General features: G+C 48.7%; 1 non-coding gene across 1 annotated transcript; it reads right to left on the bottom strand.

The window, feature by feature from the left end:
- Positions 1-17,037: 17,037 nt before the first annotated feature.
- Positions 17,038-17,194, bottom strand: LOC114610598. Its single transcript, XR_003709709.1, has one exon. It is a non-coding gene; the product is annotated as a U1 spliceosomal RNA (small nuclear RNA).
- Positions 17,195-23,232: the final 6,038 nt, after the last annotated feature.

Raw genomic sequence — 23,232 nt, 5'->3', positions numbered from 1 at the left:
ACACACACATACACACACATACACACACACGCGCATACACACACACATACACACACACATACACACACACTCATACACACACATACACACATACACACACATACAAACACACACACACACATACACACACACATACACATACACACGCACACACACACACACACACACACACATTATAAAACTTAAAAGAATTTGCAGTCATGTACAAATTTCTAATCACACTAAGCCGAGTGGTGGTGAAACCCTGTCTCAAAAAATAAAACAAGCAAAAACCAAATTTCTTTTTTTTTTAAGATTTATTTTTGTTTTTTATTTATATGAGTATACTGCAGCTGTCTTCAGACACATACTAGAAGAGTGCATTGGACCCCATTACAGATGGTTGTGAACCACCATGTGGTTGCTGGGAATTGAACTCAGGACCTCTGGCAGAGCAGTCAGTGCTCTTAACTGCCTGAGCCATCTCTCCAACCCCCAAATTTCTAATTACCTGATAATTTAAATGTTGTTGACTTTAGTAAGTGGTTAATGTCTCTTTACTCTATTATTTATTTTTTAATGTAATATGTTTGCCTGCATGTATGTTTGTGCACCGTGTGCATGCTTGGTACCATGTGCTTGCTTGGTCAGAAGAGGGTCTTGAATCCACCGGAACTGGAGTTCGGATGGTTCTGAGCTGCCATGTGGGTGCTGGGAGCCAAAACTTGGTCCTCTGCAGGAGCAGCCAGTGAGCTCAGACACTGGCATCTCTCCAGCCCTTGTCTTTGGTTTCTCTTGAGGTAAGCCTCATGAAACCCAGGTTCGCCTCCAACTCCCGGTATAGCCAAGATGACCTTGAATTTCTGATCCTTGCTGTCTCCATCACCCATGTCTTAAGATTACAAGGAAGTGCCAGCATGTCAACAAAACCCAGGCAAACGGTCAGTCCCTGGTCTGTATTTCTTTTCTTTTCTTTTCTTTTCTTTTTGAGACAAGGTTTTTCTGTGTAGCCCGGGCTGTCCTGGAACTCACTCTGTAGACCAGGTTGGCCTTGAACTCAGCAATCCGCCTGCCTCTGCCTCCCAAGTGCTGGGATTAAAGTCATGCGCCACCACTGCCTGGCTCTGTATTTCAAACTTAACTGTAGGTGAATGTGGTGGCCATGCCTTTAGTCCCAGCATTCAGTAGGCATAGGCAGGCAGAGCTCTGTAGGTTTGAGACCAGCTTGGTCTAGACTTCAACTTCCAGGACAGCAAGGACTACACAGTAAGACCATGTCTCAAAACAAATCAGCAACAACAACAAAAAAAAATCACAACCGACTTAAGTGTCATCAACCTTTGCTTCATGTGGCAATCCTACATGTGCGTATTGTCACAATAGCAGAAGTACAAGCAGTGAGCACAGACAGAGCAGCCTCTACCTCAGGGAGTCTCCATTTTGGAGACTTGGGGAACAGGTCCCATATGGGTAATTTTAGAGAAACCCCATTTGTTCAATACCTGGTTTTCAGAAACCCTCAAAAAATATTTTTTTAAATAAGCTTTTGTAGATTTATCTTATGTGTATGGATGCTTTGCCGGCATGTGTATCTGTACACCACATGTGTGCCTGGTGCTTACAGAAGCCAGAAGAGGGAGTCCGAACCCCTGGAACTGGAGGTACATACGATTGTGAGAAGCTCTGTGGGTCCTGAGAACCGAATTCAGATTCTCTGCAAGAGCAACAAATGGTCTTACCTATAGCGGGAAAATCAGTGCTGCCACTGTGTCTGAGATGAGAAAGAGACTTTCTCTAAAAATAACTTTTGTGTAACAAACAATAAATATGTTTCTGTAAAGCTGCTCTGGGTTCAGTCTACAGAGTCTGCCACCCCCCACACCACACACACACATTCACACACACATACACACACATGCACACACATATACACACACATACACACACATACACACACATGCACACACATACACACACATGCACACACATACACACATGCACACACATACACACACATGCACATACATACACACACACATGCACACACATACACACACATACACACACATACACACATACACACACATACACACACATGCACACACATACACACACACATACACACATACACACACATGCACACACATACACACACATACACACACATGCACACACACATACACACACACATACACACATGCACACACATACACACACACATATACACACACATACACACACATACACACATACTTACTTAAGTCTTCATTACATGCTAGAGTGTCTCTCTTCAGTCATCCCTAGTGACTCAGTTTACCAACACTTATCCACTGAGCCATTTCTCCAGTCCCTGTGTTTCTTCCAATAGTTATTTGTGTGTGTGTGTGTGCGTGTGTGTGCGCACCTGCTTGCATGGATGCATGTCCTGTGTGTCTCTGTGTGTGTATGTGTGTGTGTGTACCTGTTTGCATAGATGCTTGTCGTGTGTGTGTGGCCCACATGTGGAGGGCAATGGGAGTCACTTCTCCTTTCTCACTGTCTAGTTAAGGATGCTCTTGGACTCCTTATCCTCCAGCCTCTCCCTTCCAGGTGCTGAGACACCTCTTTGCACAAAGCTATCCACCTCCACCAGCATCTCTGTCCTATTCAGAGGCCAAGCTTGAGGCTACAGATCAGCACTAGTGTGCTTGCCTGGCACACTCAATACTTGGACTTAACCCCCAGCACTGAAAAGTCAAAAAAAAAAAAAATCAACCACCAAATCTCTTGACCCCAAGTCTGTTCTCCCATCCCTCGTCCCTTCTCCCTTTCACAGCCAAACTTGCCCAAGCCTGTCTGCACAGGCTGTCTTCCTTCTTTTCTTCTCACTTCCTACTTACTCCTCAGCCCACTGCCATCTGCTTCCTCCTCCACCTAGCACTGAAATAGCCCCTCCTGCCATCCCAGTGGCCTCTAACTCATCTGATCAAAACCAGCTGGCCCTGGCCAGCCCTGACCTGTCCGCAACCGCCCCAGCCCCGGCTTCTTCCTCTTTCTAGTAACTCCAGGCTTGCACCTCTGGGTACCAGCTCTCTGCCGTCTTCCTCTCCCTGTAGTCTCCATCACAGGCTCCCCTCCACTCTTCAGCCCCAAATGCTGGTGGCCTATGGGGCTCCAATGAGAACTCTGTCCTTTCACACGTTCTTCTGTGTCCTCTTTGCCACCACCACCCAGGACTAGAGCTCTGCTCTCAGCTCAGATCTACATGTCAAGCTGCCTTGGAGTCTTCTACTAGGGCTTCCTCAGTCCTCAGTCTGATTGGACCTGACAGAAACCCTCAGCTTTCCTCTTGTTCCCACAGCCAAGAGTTCCGCTTCAATGTTCAGCTATTACAGGGTATGGATCCACAATCCGTTTCTACAACCAGAAACCGTGGTGTCATCCTGACCCTTGGAGTCAGTCCTGCAGCAAGCCAAACCACAGACAGGATTGTGTCCACAGCCACCCAGTGGATTGTGTTACACCCTTCTCAGAGACATTTTTCTGCTGAAATTTTTTTTTCTACACAGCATCTCATATAGCTCAGGCTGGTCTAAACCTTGTTGTGTAGCCAACGGTGACCTTGAGCTGATATTCCTGCCTCTCTCTACCTTCCAAGTGCTGAGATCTCAAGTGTATGGCTCCAGGCCAGGTTATGAGCCACTGGAGACCCTACCCAGGGCTTCCTGGTTGTTGCATATACACTCTACAACCAAGCTGTACCCTCAGCCCTCGTCATCTGTTGATGGTTTGTCAGGATCAAACCCAGGGTCTCTAGCATGCTAGACCAAGTGCTCTACTACTGAACTATATCATAGCCACATTGTTTTGTTTATTTTTATGTGTAGGACATTTATCCTGCATGTATGTCAGCACACAATGTGTGTGTAGAGCCCAAAGAAGCCAGAAGAGGGCGCTGGAACCCCTGCAACTGGAGTTACGGATGGTTGTAAGCTGCCACATGGGTGCTAGGAATCAGACCCAGGTCTTTTGGAAGATCTACCAGTGCTCTTAACTGCTGAGCCATCTCTCCTATCCCTAGCCATAACTTTTAATGCTTACCACTGAGTCCAAACAGGTAGTGAATTCTAAGTGTGAGAGTTCTTCTTCCTTCTGTCCTATGATATTCTCTCTCCACTCTTCAGCTACCTGGTACCCCTGGGGGTCTAAAGCAACTGCTTCCTCCTCTCACCTCTCAGCTCTGTTTCTCCTGCTCCCTTTTCGGCAATGCCTGCTCCTACTCAAGTCTTCCCTGGGGTGGCAGGGAGCTTCTCTCCATTTTTCCAGCCTTGGGGATTTTCAACTATATGGCCCTTTCAAAATGTATAGCTAGTTGGCATACTGGCCCATGCTTATGATATGAGCACCTGGAAAGCTGAGGCAGGAGGATCAGAAGTTCTAAGACAGCCTGGGTTACACAGGGAGACCCTCATCTCAAAACAAAAAGCAAGACCAGAATGGGCGGCACTCATCTGTAATCCCCACTCTGTAGATGTTAGCAGTAGGGGTTACGGTCATCTGTAGCTTTACAGTGAGTTTGAGGCCAGGGTGGGTTCCAAGAGGCCTTACCTCAAGAAACAAATAGGTGTGGCATGGTGGTGCTACCCCTTTAATCCCAGCACTCCTTGGCGGTAGAATCATGTGACTCTCTCTATGAAGCAAAGGCCAGCCTGGGCTACATAGCAAATTTTAGGATATCCTAGGTTATATAGTGGGAATCTTCCTCAAAGCTTTGCTGGAGAACGCCTTTAATCCCAGCACTCGGAAGACAGAGGCGGGGTGATCTCTCAGTTTGAGTCCAGCCTGGTCTAGAGAGTGAATTCAAGGACAATCGGGGCTACACAGAGAAATCCTTAGGCTAGTGAATTGCTGAACAGTTTAGGCCAATCTTTGATACAGAATGAGAGTCTCTCTCAAAACAAAACAAAAGCAGCCAATCAAGTTTCCTGTGGGATCTTAGAGTAAATTATTCACCCACTCAACATATTATATTTATTATTTATTGAATATTTTATTAATTCACATACCCTTCCCCCGCAGTCCTCCTAGGTTTGCTTCCCGACCCTTGTGGCCTCCCCTCTTCTCTCCCCCAAAATTAAACAAGTAACAACAACAACAACAAACACCCAAGTCCAATCTGTGTTACTTATATACTATATGCTCACTGGGGCATGGTCAAACTTGCAGTGGCCAGGTCCTTCCCTCCTCACCTCCTTCCCTCTCACAGCCATCAGCTGTGGAGAGCTACAGGTCAGCATCCTTAATCCAATTTTGAAGGGTTTTCTTTGCTGTCCAGGCTGTGTTATGTTTCGGGGGTGGGGGTGGGGTGTGCAGGGGTTGTCCCACAAGCCTTCCATGACTCTGTCCACTGTGAGTCTGCAGTCACCGATGCAAAAGAAGCTTCCTCGCCTGCTACAGGCAGTGGGAGCACGGATCACGGACTTCCACATGGTTTCTGGAGACAGCACGGACCACAGACATCCACATGGCCTCCAGAGTCCGCGCAGCTCTACACTTAGACCTCAGCATGGTCTTCGGACCGTCAAGGCAGCAATGTGACCACCTGCGCATGCGCCTCAGACACCACTATGGAGTCCCCGGTGGAAGTCCTGCCCATGAATTTCAACAAGGCTTCTGGTGGGACAGACCGTGTGCAGCCGAATGGCTTTCGGTGGTGACACGGCCATGAACATCAAGAGGGTCTCCAGCTGTAGTAGGACCACAGACTCCAACATGGCAATCCTAACCACAGACACTAACAAGGCCTCTTGTGCTTGGACCAAATTTTTTTAAACAATTAAGTCAATTTATTTAAACAGTTGACTCAGGCATCTGCGATGGTGACTTCAACCTCCACTCCGGGCTCAGTACTGATGGAAGTAATCTGCTTAACAGTCTCAGAAGGACTGTGTAAGTCAACGAGTCGCTTCTGGATCCTCATCTGCAAACGATCCGATCCCGTGTCTTGAAACCTTAAAGTGGGGGGATCTCTGATGTATTAATTGGGCTCCTTCTTCTGGCTTTTAATTTTTAAATACATTTTAAAAGATTTATTTTTCCTTTATTAATATTTTTAAGATCTATTTTTAAGCAGTCAGAGGTGGCACATACCTCTAATCCTAGCACTTGGGAGGCAGAGGTGGGTGCATCTAAGAGTTTGAGGCCAGCTTAGTCCACAGGGCTAGTTCCAGGACAGCTGAAGCCTGGTCCACAGGGCTAGTTCCAGGACAGCTGAAGGTAGCCAGAGAAACCCTATCTGGACAAATCAAACATAAAAAGAAAAGAAGAAAGAGAAAAGAAGATTTATTTTTAATTATGTGTTACGTGTGGTTGCCTGTCCCTGTAAATTTAGGAATCACGAATGGCCACAAGAGGGCATCAGATCTCCGGGAGACAGAGATGCAGGCAGCTGTGAGCCGCTGTGGGAGTACCAGGAACTACTCTCCTGTCTTCTGCAAGAGCAAGAGCTGAGGAAGAGCTCTTAAGCACGGAACAGTGTCTCCAGCCCCTCCTCTTGCTTCCTGTGCTCATAGTTTCCAGGACGTGGCAATGATCTACAGTGAATCTGCAGGTCAGAATTCAACAGAGAGAGGCCTTATTTACTTAAATGATCTGGGAGCTGGCAGCTTGGTGACGGGAGGACTGTTAGAGCATTTGGTTTTCTGTCCTCAGTTTCCCTTGGAATCAAGACTGAATTATGGGGCTGGAGAGATGGCTCAGCAGTTAAGAGCACTGGCTGCTTTTCCAGAGGTCCTGAGTTCAATTCCCAGAAACCACATGGTGGCTCACAACCATCTGTAATGGGATCTGATGCCCTCTTCTGGTGTTCAAGAATGTTTATGTAATGTACTCACATACATTGAATGCTCAGTTACTCCAAAACAAAAATTTCCTGCATCAGTGGTCACCTGCGATCTCACGCTATAGACAAAGGAAATTTACAGGCACTTACGGAGAGTGTGGAAAAGGGAGTGATGGCCATGGAGCCAACAAATCAACAAAAAGAAAAAATAACACACGTCAAGCAGAGAACGTGGGGACCCAGGAGGGTCTCGTCTGGTGAACATTATACATCTTAGTTCTCTCAATGCATAGAGATTAAACTATGCATTCTGGATGGAATCGAAGCCAACTAATCAGTTCCCATAGAAATCACTGTTAACCTGTTCAGATATTATCATTGTAAACGAAGAACTTTCTCACGGTCTATACTCAAGATCTCTCTTAGGCAAGAAGGGGAACAGCCTCAGATTTCACGTTAATAATAAAGGCATTTTTACATTTTCTTTTGAAAGATTATCATTTTATGTATATGTGCCTGAATGTATCTATATGTACTGTGTGTGTGTGCGCACACACACGAGCGTGGGGTGCCCATGAGTGTGTGTGTGGTTGTCTGTATGCGTGCAGGGGTGCCCATGAGTGTGTGTGTGTGTGTAGCTGTGCACATGTGCATAGGGGTGCCCATGAGTGTGTGTGTTTGTGTGCATGCATGCAGGGGTGCCATGAGTGTGTGTGGTTGTGTGTACACGTGCAGGGGTGCCCATGAAGCACAAAGAAGACACTGGACCCCTGGAACTGGAGTTATAGGTCACTGCAAGCCACCATATGGGTGTGGGAAACAAAATACAGGTCCTCTGAAAGAGCAGAAAATACTTTCAACCGTTGAGCCATCTCTCCACACTCCACCCCCTTTTGAGTCAAGGTCCTGGTTTGTCTTTAGTCCTGGCTAGCCTAGAATTCACTATATAGCCCCGGCTAGCCTTGTACTCACAGAATTCTACCTGTTTTTGCCTTCTATGTTATGGGATTAAAGGTGTGCACTACCACAACCAGGCATGACAACTTTTTTTGTTGTTTTAAAGATTTATTTATTTTATTTATATGAGAACACAGTAGTTGTCTTCAGACACACCAGAAGAAGGCATCGGTTCCAATTACAGATGCTTGTGAGCCACCATGTGGTTGCTGGAAATTGAACTTGGGACCTCTGGAAGAGCAGTCAGTTGCTCTTAACCGCTGAGCCATCTCCCCAGCCCCTAGGCATGAAAATATTAAAAAATAAACTTCTATAATTAAAAAATTAAAAAGCCAACCAATTAATAACATTAAAACACCTAAATATACTTAAAATATCTTATCTCAGGGCTGGAGAGATGACGCAGTGGTTAAGAGCACTGGCTGCTCTTTCAGAGATCCTGAGTTCAATTCCCAGCAACCACATGGTGGTTCACAACTGTCTCTGACTGTAGTCCCTTTGAATCTGATGCCATCTTCTGATGTACAGACAAACACCTGTATATATAAAATGCACACGTAGTTTAAAATCTATTTTATGCCTGGCATGCTAACACATACTTGCTACCTCAACTCCTGAAACTGGAAGATCAGCAAGGAGTTCAAGGTCAGCCTTGCTATTTATCAAGTTTGGGGCTAGCCTAGGTTACATGAGACTATCTCAGAAAACACAAACAACGGGTTGGCAGAGATGGCTCAGTGATTAAGAGCTCTGACTGCCTTCCTAGAGGATCCAAGTTTGGTTTCAGTTCTGGTTCCCAGAACCAACATCGGGTGCCTCAAAATTGCCTGTTCATGTACACACAAACATACAAACAAACACATACAAACATACACACAATTTTAAAATACCTTTAAGAGCTGGAGAGGTGGCTCAGAGGTTTAAGGCACTGGCTGCTATTCCACAATATCCTGGTTTGGTTCCCAGCACCCACATGGCAGTTAACAGCCACCTATGAATCCTGAAACCTTTCCTGGCAGTGCCTGCGCACACTACAGAGACGGATATACAGGCAAAACATTCATATTGATCAAAAACAAATTCTCATGTATATTTTTGAGCCCAGAAAGTACCAGTAGTAAAATGGACCTCTTTATACTTGTCATCCAGATTAACATAGTTTTTTTTTTTTCCTTCTTGAAAGAGGGTCTCACCGGGCGGTGGTGGCGCACACCTTTAATCCCAGCACTTGGGAGGCAGAGGCAGGCGGATTTCTGAGTTCGGGGCCAGCCTGGTCTACAGAGTGAGTTCCAGGACAGCCAGAACTACACAGAGAAACCCTGTCTCGAAAAAACAAAAAACAAAATAAATAAATAAATAAATAAATAAATAAATAAATAAATAAGAAAGAGGGTCTCACTCTGTAGCTTTGTATGGTTTACAACTCACTACATAGATCAGGCTGGTTCCAAACAGTGGTCCTCTTGCCTCTGCTTTCCCTGGGAACTACTGGAATTAAAATCATATGTGCATGGCCTGGTGGTGATACACACCTTTAATCCCAGCACTTGGGAGGCAGAGGCAGGCGGATTTCTGAGTTCGAGGCCAGCCTGGTCTACAGAGTGAGTTCCAGGACAGCCCAGGCTACACAGAGAAACCCTGTCTCGAAAAACGGAAAAAAAAAATCATATGTGCTTGTAGGCCCAGCATATTATTTTCGCTAAAATATTTCAAGTGCCTTATATAATTTGTGTGGCAATTCACTCAGAAATCCACTTCAGGAAGTTCTCATACTCTCATGTTACGACCACACCTCATGATCTTTTTTTTTTTTACACCTCATGATCTTCACAGTGATTCCTTAGTGTCATTTAATACCTGCTTGTCTTCAAATCCATCTTCTTTCCCTTACAAGTTGATTTAAAAAAAAATTGTTTGCTCTAAGCAGCGTCTAAATGAGGGATGCATGCCATATTTGGGTGTCTCTGAAGCCTCATTTACATCTAGAATAACTCCCCCCCCCCACTAGATTAGACTCAGGTTGACTTGACCCACAAAACCAGCCCCTGGTGACACACCCCACTATGTGCTGTGCTGCGTTGTCCCCCAGGTCCAGGTTCTACCATGAAAGAAAGACGCAGTATTGATCACCTGCTTGGCTGAGGACTGTCAACCCCTAACCTAGAAGTTGTACTTTCTTCTTCTAGGACCAGCAAATAACCTGTGCACTCCTGCCTCTCAAGTTCTAGGATTACAGCGTTGAGAAAGCAAGCCTGCTTAGGGGTGACTTTTTAAGATATTTGAACTGTGCTCTCTCTGGTTATGGTGGCACATACCTGTAATCTTAGCACTTAGGGGGCAGAGGCAGGGGGACTGTGTGAATCAGAAGTTGGCCTGGGTAACATAGTAAGTTCGAGGCTAGCAAAGGCTAATAGCAAGGCCTTGTCTCAAAAACAAGCAACAAAAACACTGAAGCGGGATGGTGACACACGCCCTTTAATCCCAGCACTCGGGACGCAGAAACAGGCAGATATCTGAGTTCAAGGCCAGCCTGGTCTATAGAGTGAGTTCCAGGACAGCCAGGGATACACAGAGAAACCCTGTCTTAAACAAACAAAAGAAAAAGAAAAAAAAGATCTGGAGAGATGGCTCAGTAGTTAAGAGCAGACTACTCTTCCAGAGGTCCTGAGTTCAATTCCCAGCAAACACATTGGTGGCTCACAACCATCTGTAATGGGATCTGATGTCCTCTTCTGGTGTGTCTGAAGACAGCAACAGTGCAGTCATATACATAAAATAAATTAAAAAAAAGAGAGAAGAGAAAAATGTACTTATTTCTTAGAAGTTGCAGGTTAGACTTGGAAGAGGTGGGATGGAGGGAGTCCTGCCATGCAGGATGGCTCTAAAAGGGACTACCCTTTGCCCACTGCTGTGTGAACCCTGTCTCAGGTGGTAGCCTTCCAACTTACACCTCCACTAGTTTTATTTTACAGATGAGGAAATTGGAGGATCTGACTCGCTAAGGCCTGAGAGAGGCTGGTGAGCACCAGAGGGGACATCAGATGGCAGGTCCTGCAGGCAAGCATCGACTGGGAAGGAGGGGCCCGGCTGAGGCCCAGGGCCCCCCACGTCTTGGGTGGGAGAAGGAGACAAAGCCTTAAAGAGAAGATAATGAGCTTGTTCCCTTGCAGCTGTCCAGATGTCCCCAAGCCTCTCTCTTGAGAAACGGTGTTTATGACATGACAATGTCTGTAATTTGGCTTTTTGCATGCCTGGATAATTAGCGTACATTATCCTTCACTGCTGTCTCAGTCAAAGCATGGACACCCTTCCACTCACTCTGAGGAGGCCTGTCCGCTATGGGAGTCACGAAAGGGGCCCGTGAACCTGTGTTAGTGCATCCTTATTGTGGTCTCTCAGTGATGGAACTTCGCCAGAGACTGAAGTTGGGGCCAGGTGAGTCAGCTGTCTGCCCTGAAGCTGGAGTCAGTTGGCAGGGCAGGGAGCACTGGGATGTGCACTCCCCTCAGAAGGTACTGTGCCAGTTACACAGCCAACGCAGTGGTTTGACTAAGAATGGCTTCCATGAGCTTATGTATTTGAAGCTCAGTAACAAGCAGGCACCCCACCTATCTAGCAGGGTGTAGTGTTACTGCCCCAGTGTCTGCCTGCCTGCATGCTGGCATGCTCCCCCACCCCATGCTGATAACAGATTAAACCTCTGAAACTGTAAGCAAGCCCCCAATTAAATGCGTTCTTCTCTAAGAGTCATCTTTGATCACGGTGTCTCTTCACAACAGTGCAGCAGTGACTATGAGCCAGGACTGTCGCCTGGGAGTCAATCCCAAGGAGGACAGGAGACAGAGACCTTGGGAAGAAATCATTATTTAAAAAATAAATAAATAAATAACAATAGCAAGTGCAAGGCTCTGGGTTCTGTCCTCAGCTCTGGGGAAAAAAAAAAATCAAGGACAAGGAAACTGAGGCTGAATGAGGATGGCACTTAAGAGAAAGGGGGCCTTCTGCATCCCGGAGGTAGGGATGAGGGAGATTTTGTAGGGCTTAGTTTTATAGGGCTGAATCAGACAGAGGATGATGGAAGCTGGGAATGACTCCCAGGGAAGAATCTGGAAGAAGGGATTCAGTGGAGACAGAGGGGTGAGAGGGAATGGGAGAGAAAAATCATTCATGATTTACACTTGTGAAACAGTCGGAGGACGACAAACAAACAACAAACCATGAAGGGGTCAGAGAGCCGGCTCAGCAGTGTAGAGCTGCTCCTCTTGCAGAGAACCAGGATTCCCGTCCCTAGAACCCGCATGACCACTCATAACCTTCTGTAACTGCAGTTCCTGAAGACCTAGCATCTTCTTCTGACCTCTACAAGCACCAGGTACATGGTGCATTCAAACACTTATACGTATAAAATACAAACACTCTACCCAGACAGGGTTTCTCTGTGTCGCCCTGGATGTCCTGAAACTTTCCGTAGACCAGGCTGGCCTTGAACTCAACAGCTGGGCTCAAAGTTGTGCGCCACAGTGTACCAGGTAAAAATACATCTTTAAAGAGGAAGGGGAGATTTAAAAATCGTTGAAGACAGGTTTCTAAGCACAGAGAACTGAAAAGTCAACTGGAGGCGGAGCTTGGGGCCAGGAAGCTGAAAGCACACTGCGGTCTCAGCAGGAATAGGTCCAAGAATATCACCTGCTGAGCGGAGCTACCAGCAAAGCCAAGGGGAAGTGGTCACTTGAGTATAGCACACAGGCATGAAACCATGGACAGGATGGATATGCTCACCTCCAGGCTGCCCCGGGCATGAAGACAGAGCAGGGAATTCCATCTTCCAGTCCTCTCTGTAAACATTTACTGAGAATCTAGTACCTGCCAGGCAATATGGGGCTGGTTATACACAACCTCCAAAGATCCTCTCTTCCTGGTATTCACACAGGAAAGGAAATCATATAAGAGGAGGCTAAGGGGCCGGGCGGTGGTGGCACAGCCTTTAATCCCAGCACTTGGGAGGCAGAGGCAGGCGAATTTCTGAGTTTCAGGCCAGCCTGGTCTACAGAGTGAGTTCCAGGACAGCCAGGACTACACAGAGAAACCCTGCCTCGAAAAACCAAAGGGGGGGGGGGGGAAGAGGAGGTTAAGGGAACGGGAGCAAAGGAGTGCAGTCTGTTTTTATTGGTTTTATGGGCTGAGGCTGTAGTGCAGTTGGTACAGTGCTTGTTTAGCAGACAGGAAGTCCTGGGTTCAATTTCCAGCATCGAATAAAACCGAGCATGGTAGTACATGCCTGTAATTACAGCACTGAGGAATTGGAGACTGGAGGTTTAGAAAAAATCCAAGGTCATCCTTACCTTGAAGGCTGATCAGCCAGCTTTGACTACATGAATCCCTCTTTTAAAAAATTATCTTTAGCCGGGCGGGCGGTGGTGGCGCACGCCTTTAATCCCAGCACTTGGGAGGCAGAGGCAGGTGGATTTCTGAGTTCGAGGCCAGCCTGGTCTACAGAGTGAGTTCCAGGACAGCCAGGGCTACACAGAGAAACCCTGTCTCGAAAAACCAAAAAAAAAAAAAAATGAGAGAAGGTCCCTCTCTATAGCCCAGGTTAGCCTAGAACTTGCAATTCTGCCTTAGCCTCCCAAGGGCTAGGATTATAAGCCCACCATACCAGGTTTGGGGTAAAATGTTAAATAGAGTCTAGATAGGTCTTGATGAGGAACATTTTGAGAAATGGCCAGGAAGCCAGCTTGGCTAGAGCCCAGTGTGGATGAAGTCCAAGGGATATGCCAGAGGGATTGGAGAAGCAGGTTACTGGAGACCTTTCAGGTTTCTTTTTGAACATGACAGGAATTTTGTGATCATACATTGGCAGGAACACACAGATATACACAAAAATAGATCTTGGGAATTGGAGCCCTGGGAACTCACATCACAGATGGTTGTGAGTCACCATGTGGGTGCTGCGAACCTAACTCAGGTCCTCTGTAATAGCAGTAAGCACTCTTAACCATTGGGCCATCTCTCCAGTACAATTTATTTTATTGATGAATTAATTTTTTTGAGACAGGCTTTCTCTGTATAGCTTTGGCTGTCCTGGATCTCTCTGTAGATCAGGCTGGACTCTTAAGTCACAGAGATCTGTCTGCCTCTGCCTCCTGGATGCCAGGATTAAAGGTATGAGCCACCACTCACCAGCCCATCACAGTTTTATTTCTTTTGTTTATGTACGTGTGTATGCCTGCACTTGTGCACTTGGTAGTCAGAGGATAACTTGTGGGAGTCCTTGGGCTTCTGGAAGTGCCTTTACACACTGAGCCACCTAACGAGCTCATTTTGTGTTCTGGTTTGTTGTTTTTGAGTCTCATCTGGAACATCTGATCCTCCTACCTCTACCTCCCAAATGATGGATTACAGGAATGGCCCAGCAAGCCCAGTCTTTTGTTTGAGATAAGATCCCACTTGGTATCCCTGGGTGACCTAGCACTAACTACGAAGCCCAGGCTGGCCTTATCCAGGGCCATCTCCCTTCCTCATCCTCAGTACTAGAATTATAGTTATGTTTGGCTTTTTTGTTGTTGTTGGGTTTTTGCGGGGGAGTGAGACAGGGTTTCTATGTGTAGGCATGGCTGTCTTGAAACTCACTCTGTAGACCAGGATGGACTTAAATTCACAGAGATCCACCTATCTCTGCCTCCCGAGTGCTGGGCTTAAAGGCCTGCCCGAATTCTGTCCTGGCTGCATTTTGTTTGTTTGTTTGTAACAGCATCTTGCTGAGTAGCTTTGGATGGCCACAGACTTGAGAATCCTCTTGCTTCTGCCTCGTGAGTTCTGGGACTACAAACTACACCACCACGTCCAACACCTGTACTGTTACAATGTACTGTGTGTCCACTTCTGGGACATGGAAACTGACTCCATAAGAGGAGCTCTAGTACGACGGGACCTTGGGTTCAATCTCCAGCATGGCACACATAAGTAAACGTTCCATCAGTGGACTTCTAGGGAGCGAGGATGTGCTCAGTGGTGGAGAACTAGTCTAATGCAAGAGGCCCTGGGTTTGGCTTCTGCCATTTCAAAATAAAGTATGTTCTATTACACATAAATTGTACCATACTAAATTTGTTTCTAAGAAGCAGAGAGCTGGGCACAGCGATGGTCACCTACAATTCCAGACAGAAGGCAGAAGGCAGAGGCAGGACAATGGCAGGAAATTCCAGACAAGGCAGTCTACATTAGGAGTCTCAAGCTAGCTGGGGCTACAAAGCAAGACCCTGACACCTTTATAATGGAGAACGTTTGAGCTGGGGACATAGAGTTAAGTGCTTGCCACCAAGCATGAAGCCCTGAGTTTGCTATCATCCCTGGAACCTGTATTTAGAAAATAACAGCAAGACCAGGTGGGGCTGGGGAGGTGGCTCAGTGGTTAGGAGCACTGGCTGCTCTTCCAGAGGACCTGAGTTCAGCTCCTGGTGCCCCATCAAGTGGCTCACAGCTCCTTAGGCACTCAAATGCGCACACACAGACATATCCATAATTATGTTCTTAAAAAAAAATCTTCAAAGAACAAAGCTGGGTGTGGTGGCAAGCACTTGCTATCCCAGCACTGGGGAGATGAAGACAGGTAGGGCCCTGGGGCTCTCTGGCTGGGCAGCCTAGCCTAGGTGTTGAATTCCAGACCCTGTGTCAGTCAAGCTGGCCATGTAAGCATGGCATGAATGTGATCTCTAGAACCCATGCAGAACTGATTCCTTCCCATCGTTCTTTGCTCCGAACACGCTTGCCCAGTGGCATTCTTGTACCCACATACATACAGAAACTAACATATATATATATGTGTGTGTGTGTGTACATGTGTGTGTGTTTAAAAGGAGATCTTGTCTGGTGGTGAGCTTCTGAGGAAGGATACCTACCTGAGGTTGACTTTTGGCCTCAACATTTACACAAATCACACACACACACACACACACACATACACACCGATTATATGCTACTAAGTAAAAAAAAAAAAGTCTTTTACTGCCATATTTGTCTCCCTTCCTTCTTCAGGAAGAAGCCCTCCATCCCAAGCAAACCGCTACCCTACCTCCTCTGACTTCCATCCCCCAGTTTCTCTCTAGGTCACAGACTGCCCCTGGGAAGGCTTGTCTGGACTCCCTTAGCCACCCTGTTACTGTGGCACACACGAATCAACTGCGGCCGCACCACTCCCCAGTCCTGGGTTCCCGGGGTCCTTCCACCTTCTCTGGACATGTCTCATGTTCTCCTTCCTCTGTCCCTTTTTACATGTCACGACCCTTGACTCCTGTCCTCTCCGCACCTGCCCAGCCTCCCATCACGACCGCATCCCCTCCAGGGCTCCAGGCACCATCTATTCCCAACACTGCCCAAAAGACTTCCATGAGGACTTGTTAAAGAGCATCAGGGGCACGTGAGGAGGTAGGAAGCTTTGGTGTGGAGCCTTCTGATAATTTTTAAGGCAATATACATGTATGACTCTCTTCTGGGATAGCCGAGGCCTGAACCTGGCAACTCTGCCAACCCTGCCCCTCCTTCTGTAGGTTTCCTGTGGAATCCTGGGAGTCACCCAGTCTGTGATCACCAATGGTCAATTATCCCCTTTCAGTCCCATGGCCACAGCCTGATGAGACGGCGCACACCTTTAATCCCAGCACTCATGAGGCAAGTGGATCTTAGTTTGAGGCTAGCCTGCTCGACAGAGCTAGTTCTAAAGCAGGCAGGATTACACAGGAAAATCCTGTCCCAAAACCCCTGCCACCCAAAAATGGAATTGATTTTCCTGCCATAGATTCACTCGCCCTCCCTCTCCATCCCACATGTAGGTTATTCCCACATGAGAAAATTGTTAATTTTCTCAAGAGTCGGGCTCTTGGGCCCAGCACATAAAAAGCACTGCCCTGGGGCTGTGAAAGTATCAGTCAGTAAGTGCCAGGTGGGGTCAGAGTACACTGCCTGAGCAAGGTGGCAGCACTCGGACCTGTGCATGTATTGGTCTCAGGCTGAGGCAAGGCCTCTGGTTACCTTCAGGCCGTGGCTGAGCTCAGAGTGTCACTGCAGCTCTTCATCTCTGGCTGCCTCTGCGCCTGCTCCACCCCATCATAACCCGTGCATGTCACAGGAGTGGTGCTTCCCCAAGCCACTTTCGTCTCTACCCTAACACCTGCCCTCGCCCCACAGTACTGGGTACTGAACCTAGGAACTTGTGTGTGCTAGGCAGGCTTTCTGACACTGAACTGAACTGTCAGCCCTCTTTTGACACCTCCCCCTTTTTTAGTATGGGAACATGGATGTCTCCCACAACCACAGACTACGCGACCCAGTTTCCCACATCTGGGAAATCCTAAGGGACAGCACACCTGGAGTGGACTAGGTAAGACACACCCTGGGTACGTGATCTTCAGAATCTAAGTATCTCCCCTGCCAGCTGAATTACTATCAGAAACACAGTCTTATCATGCAGGCCTGGCTAGTCTGGACCTTGTACGTGCTGGGATTTTAAGCGTGTCCCACCCTTGTGGCTTTTTACTTTCTGAGATACTTTAAGTTGTCCAGGTTGTCTTGAATTTTCTATTTGTAGATTTTTTTTTTGAGACAGGGCATCTCTGTGTATCCCTGGCTATCCTGGAACTTACTTTGCAGATCAGGCTGGCCTTGAACTCACAGAGCTCTGCCTGCCTGTCTCCCCAGTGCTGGGACTAAAGGTGTGTGGCACCTGGCTAGGCCTTTACTTTTCCACCTCTGGCTTTCAAGTAGCTGGGTTACAGGGCCACGGGCCTGGCACGGCTCCCAGTACCAGCTTCTATCTACGGCTGTTTACCCTTGACTTCCCAATTTGAAAGATCTTTGCCTCCCAAGTTGCCATCCCCTTAGTGGGGTCCCCACCAATTCCTTTTTATTCCTTTTCTTTTCGGTGTTTTTGAGGCAGGGTCTCACTCTACCCCAGGCTGGCCTTAAACTCAGTGATCCTCCTGCCTCAGCCTCCCAAGGTTACAACTGTGTACCACCAATCCTAGCCCAATCTTACTGTCTTTCCTCTCAATCTGTCAGTCTCTAGCCTGGAATTTTCCAGGCTGAGGTCACCAGGCCTGCTCCTCCTACAGTCCTTCCTTCCACTTCCGGATGGCTTGTGGCCACTACCACCTTAGTGCCTGTCAGTCTTCCATGAGACACACTCTCCTGCTTCTGGTGACACCCTGCTTGCCCACTGGCATCTTTCCAGTTTAGGTCTTCCATAGAATCAGACCAACTGGAACAGCTGAGTGTTTCCTGAGAGGCACCACCTCCTGTACAACAGACCCCTGAGTAGGCGTCTGTCACGCTGCTCCATTCCTGTGTGACTGCTGAGTGTACCCTGGACCCATCCCCTCTGCCTCACCTTGCCCTGCGGTCCCAGGTTACCCTTACCACTCTACATCCTTTACACCCAGCCATCTTCTCTCCCTGCTCTGGTGTCCGCTGAGCCCTCCCTCACCTTTCACCTGGACTCCTGCATGTCCGCCCTTCCCCCACCCCACCCCCAGTTCTATTCAAGTGTGCCTTGATGTTCACTCGCACATAGCCTAGGAGCTTATCAAAAAAATGCTAGATCCTTAGGCTGGGCCTGGTGGTACAGGCCTATAACCCTAGCAATTAGGAAGCTGAGGCAAGGGGATTGCTGAGGCTTGAGCTAGGAAGACCCTGTCTCAGAAAACTTAAAAAAATAGGCAGCTGCATTTGAGTAAACCTCCTGGGAATTTACATGAACTTTAAGACTGAGACTAACTGTAGTAACCACCTCCTAACCTCTAGTCTCCATCCCTAAGCATACTGTACCTGAGGGGACAGTGGAAGAGCATATATAGCCAACCACATTCGACCTGAAAGGCCCCAGGCCCTGGGTTCTATTCCTGAATCATACAATTAGGAGGATCTAATTATCTTATCATCATTTTACAGTTTGGGAAACCAAAGCTCCCTGCACGTATTTGCTTACAAACCCCAAGTGCTGTGTCTCTCACCCCCAGGCTTAAACCCAAACATTCCCACAAGACACTCAGGGCTCCTTCATCTGTTTGTTGCCTATGACCAACTCCTCCCAGTCCTTCCTCCAGCTACATCTGCTAAGATTTGGTTGTCACAAAACACAGCTTCAACACACTGGGTTGGGGGCTCCTGTCTCTGTCACCTGGAGCATGCTGGGTGAGTTCTTGCCTGGAATCTCTTCTGCCCTTATCTGCCTAGGAACCCTGGCTCACCCACTGGGCCCCAGCTCAGGCCTTCCTGGACCCGATGAACACACTTCCTCCAGTCAGTGTGGAAGCTGTTCACAGCACTCTCACGGACGGACCATCAGGAATAAGTGATGTCTGTCTATCCTGTCTATCGGTGTCACTCCCAAGGCCAGGTGTTATCTGTAGCTCTGACAGCCCAGGATTCTTTGAAGTATTTGCTGAAGGTTCTCAACTTCTGTCCTGTCTGTAACTGTAACATGAACCCAAAGCTTCAGGAAGACTTGGTGGCCCAGAGGGACACAGTAGGGAAAGCATACATCAGCTCACCCGTAGGCTGGAAAGTTCCCCAGGAACAGTCACCAACCCACAGTGTTAAGTCCAAGGGGACTTCCAAGATAAGTCACCCAACCAATTGTCAGACAGTAACTGCTTTGCACAAGGCTATACTGAGAAACACAAGGCTTGGGGACTGGATTCCAAGTAGTTCTGAAGTCTGGGCTCATGATTCTTAAGAATTTTCTCCCTTCCTACCCATGCTAACTCCACAGAGGAAGTAGCTGTTGCCCTGATGTGGTCACTCGATTTGTAAAGCGCATGCTAGGACTACAGGTTGGAGAAGGGGCATCTATTCTTATTTTACAGTTTGGCAAACTAAAGCGATGTGCATCCATTTGCTTTATGATCTCTTTTAAGTGCTGTATCTTCCTGTGAAAGAGCATACTCAGGAGCACTGTGACAGCAAGGGCTCTCCATTGCCTAAGGCCTGGGAAAGCCCCAGACTGCCAAGGTTCCTCTTCAGATGGGCCTCTGAGCATCTAGCACAGGGCCTGTGATTTAGGAAGGAACACGCTGGCTCATCTTCCCTCCCCCCAAAAGACAGGTCACGAGTGGTCATAACCTTTGGTTGGGAAATCACCGTTCCTTGTACCTTGTACAACTTGCCCATTTCAATCCCTGGGCTGGTACAGCCTATTTTAGAGAAACTGAAGGTCCCAGCTATGGTAGGTATTCTAACCAGTCATAGACAGTAAATGGCAGGGCTGAGACTGGCACCTGAGCCAACTGAACAGCAGCTTTCCCTCTACCCCCATGCCAGACCAGACTACCCCCACCCCCACCAGAAGCCTCTCACTCACTGGCTGGGTTCCCACCCCCGCCCCCCGCAAAAGCACTTAACCTCTCCATGAGCCCCCCAAGGTCAGCAGCTTTGCTTTGGGGGCTGAAAACAGTTCGCAAAGGAGGCAGAAGGCACCCGCGCAGTCCGTTCTTCCAGCCCAGGTCTGCCTGCATCCCGGGCCGCGGGGACCAACGAAAGCAAACGTAGGGCAAAAAGCGAAACCTGCCACTCTCTTCAGCCTCCCACGCACCGTTCCGGGAACCCGTGAGGCAGACTTCGCGGAAGCGCGTCCCGCGGCAGGCGCCTGGGCCCGGGACCGCCCCGACCGCAGCCCGCAGCCTCGGCCGAGAGGTGCGGGGGCCGGCGCGGTCGGGCCCGAGCAGCAGCACGGCGCGCGCTTCCGCCCCGCTCGGCTCCGGCGGCGGCCAAGGCGGCCCCACAATCCCCTTCTGGCTCCGGGGACGGGCGGGGCGGGGCGGGGCGGGGTGGGGCGGGCCGAGAGGGCGGAAATAATTTTCTGTTTCGCCCTCTCTGCCCCAGTCCCTTTGCGGCGGGACGTGCTAGGCAGGCGGAGATGCGGGAGCGGGACTCACCGCCTGCACTGGCGCGCATGGGGGCTGCTAAAGAGAGGAGCAGCTGGGATTAAGCGCCTACTGTGTGTGTTAGGTCTTTACGAAGGTATTCTAGGTCCACACCGCAGGGTGACTCCCCACTTACAGAGGGACCTGCGGAGCCCAAGAGTTGAAAGCTGCACCGCCAGAATAGAATATGCGTGACACCTCAAATCAGTGATAAGTCATGCTACGGAAAGCACTGTAAACTTGAACCACTTGTTGGTTGAGACCTGCTCCCGCTCGTTTTCTGTGGATATGTACAGAGTGGAAGCTCAAGAAAGGTTGGAAGCTGGCGAATGTGACTGACAGCTCACCCTGGCCTGCAGAGGGTTCCCCAGGATTAGATGGGGAGCCCTGGCAATAGATCGCGTGGAGAAGAGGCGGGCGGGCAGTTCAGCTTCTCACAGGCTGGAGACACCGTAGCAGAGCCTTAGCCAGAAGACAAGACTGGGTTTAAATCTTGGCTCTGTAGCTTTCAAGTTGTATGCCTTTGAGCAAGTCATCTAACCCATGGCAATCTCCTCAGTCACTCCATCCATAAAATGGAGGACGTTACCGCCCAGTTTAAATGATCATGGAGAGAATTAAACCGGCATTCCTAAACCACTAATCGTTCATCAACTATCCGTCCCGAAAGCTTGGGATACTTGTCGGACACGGGCTCGACTTGATAGGCTTTCTGTTCCCAAGTCACCAATTCTTGGGCACAGGGAACCAGGAGTTGTGACCCTCGTCCAGCGAAACCCAAAAGTGGCCACTTTGACAATAAAGGTTTCATATGCAAATACTCCAACGTTTTGAAACTGGCGCAGTTAGTTAGGACAGACATTTTCGCGGCTTTCTTGTAGTTTGGTGGTAGAAGTAATTCGTTAAAAACTCCGAGTAAGGTTTCTCTTCTGAGTATTAACTTTTCATATGAGCAAGTTTCACAATCTGAGTAAAAAGCGTCATAGCGGTGATCCCGGCCTTCGACGTGTCCTGACTCAGAAGTCCCAAGATAGACGACCACAAGTCCACTACTCTATCACAGTCTCTTCGTCCCCTCACCCTCTGTGATCCCCAAGGTCCTAACTGAGCAGAGCTGAGGGCTTCAGCCCAGAACTCAGCTTCACAGACCTTCCCAAACTCCCGCCTCGCCAGGATTAAGGGAGTAAATCCCTGACGCCACCGACCAGGTCAAGGACAAGTTCTCCCCCGCCTTGTTTCCCCCCTCCTGGGCGGGGACTCATCCCCCCCTTCCGGGATGAAAGGTACTAAAGAAACGCGGAGGCTCTGGCCCCTTGATGTTCCGGTTGAACAGGTGCTAGTGAAAAGGAGGCGGGCCCGGCGGAAGAGTCGGCCAGGGGGCCAGTGCGCTGAAGGGGGGAGCGGCCCCCTCCACCCTCAATCCCCCAGCCCGCCTTCTCCTCCCCGATCCCTCTGCCCCTCCCCCCAGGAAGCGTTCCCGGCCTAGAGGTCTTTGAAGTGTGGATGAAGCCCCCAGGGCTGCCTTCTCCCCTCTGCCACCCAACCTCCCGCTGAGGGGGTATTTGACCTTTGGTCCCTGTGGGGCACCGTCTTCCCCTTTGCAAAGGGAAAAAAAAGGGGGGGGGGATCAGACCTCGTCTTTGGTTTTATACCAGTCTGGGGGAAGTCTTAGGTCGCTCTCCATCAAACCCCAGACCCAATTTCGGGGACTTTAATCCTTCGGTGTGCGTTTCTGTGTGCTATTGTGTTTCTGTGCACGCCCAGAAGTCAGGCGTGATTCTGTTTGCAATTGCCTCCGAGGCAGCGATCTCTTAACTCGCCTTAAAACGCGAGGCACGCCTTGAGGCTAGAGGTGGAGTTACGTCTTTGAGAGATCAGAGATCTTGGATGAAGGTCGGGTACCTCAGTGTACCCCTAAGGTGTCTGGAGACCTTGACAGTCAAGACTTTCAAAGGGAAGCTCCCGGAGGGCAGGAATACCTCTACTCTGGCGAACTGCCGACACTAGCATTCAACAAATATTTGTGCGGGGCGTGGTAGTGTAAGGTTTTACTCTAGCACTTTGGTGGCAGAGGCAAAATTAGTTCAAGGTCATCCTTCACTACGTGGTGAGTTCGAGGCCAATCAGAGCTACGGGCGATCCTATCTCAAACTTAAAAAGATTTGTAGAGTAAGTAAAAGTTTACACGTGGTATTGTCTCCCCTGCAGAGTGGCCTCCAGGAACAGCACCCACGAACTGCCATTCAGAGACACCCTTCCCCGTCCAAGAACAAACACCGGTAAATGGTTTACATCCCCTCCTGTTCTTTTCAGCACCCCTGGTATTTCATCTCCCCTAGATTTCCCTTGGGTTGAAGAACACCCAGAAAAGGGGGATGGGGGACCGGAGACCCAAAGTGTGACACCGAGGGCCGGTCGAGGGGAGGACTCGGGAACTACCCACTTAGAGTCATAAAAGGGACAAGAAAAGACAGGGAAAGCAGCACTGAGCGCACGAGCGAAAAGCTCCCTACCAAGCCAGGCTTTGTTCCCTGAACCTAAGACTTTACCCGGCGGCGGGCG

The sequence above is a fragment of the Grammomys surdaster genome, unplaced genomic scaffold (genome assembly GCF_004785775.1).
Source record: "Grammomys surdaster isolate TR1022 unplaced genomic scaffold, NIH_TR_1.0 126048, whole genome shotgun sequence".
Classification (NCBI taxonomy): Eukaryota; Metazoa; Chordata; class Mammalia; order Rodentia; family Muridae; genus Grammomys; species Grammomys surdaster.
The sequence above is the reverse complement of the archived record's forward strand: the minus strand, read 5'-3'. Positions and strand labels throughout refer to the sequence as shown.